We start from the raw sequence: 297 nt of genomic DNA, 5'->3' as shown, positions 1-297 counted from the left end.
TATATATCATCGAATGTCTCACAACCAACACCATTATTCACACATACACATGTATATACATATACAATTTCTCCTACATATGTTGCCTTGGTGCCTCCGGAGCACAATGACAAGTGGTTCATGGGGGCGGTAGCGGGTAATAGTATTCTCCTTTGGGATTTATGACCTGGTCGAGCAAAAATCCGGCTATTTCCTTTTGAAGTGCTAGTATGCGATCCGATGGTAGGAGCTTATCCCGCACCTCTCTGAACTATTAAGAAGGAGGTCAATATGCATGTGTGTTAGTTGTGTGACTAG

Source organism: Triticum dicoccoides, chromosome 2B, assembly GCF_002162155.2.
Source record: "Triticum dicoccoides isolate Atlit2015 ecotype Zavitan chromosome 2B, WEW_v2.0, whole genome shotgun sequence".
Lineage (NCBI taxonomy): Eukaryota > Viridiplantae > Streptophyta > Magnoliopsida > Poales > Poaceae > Triticum > Triticum dicoccoides.
Note: the sequence above shows the minus strand (reverse complement) of the source record.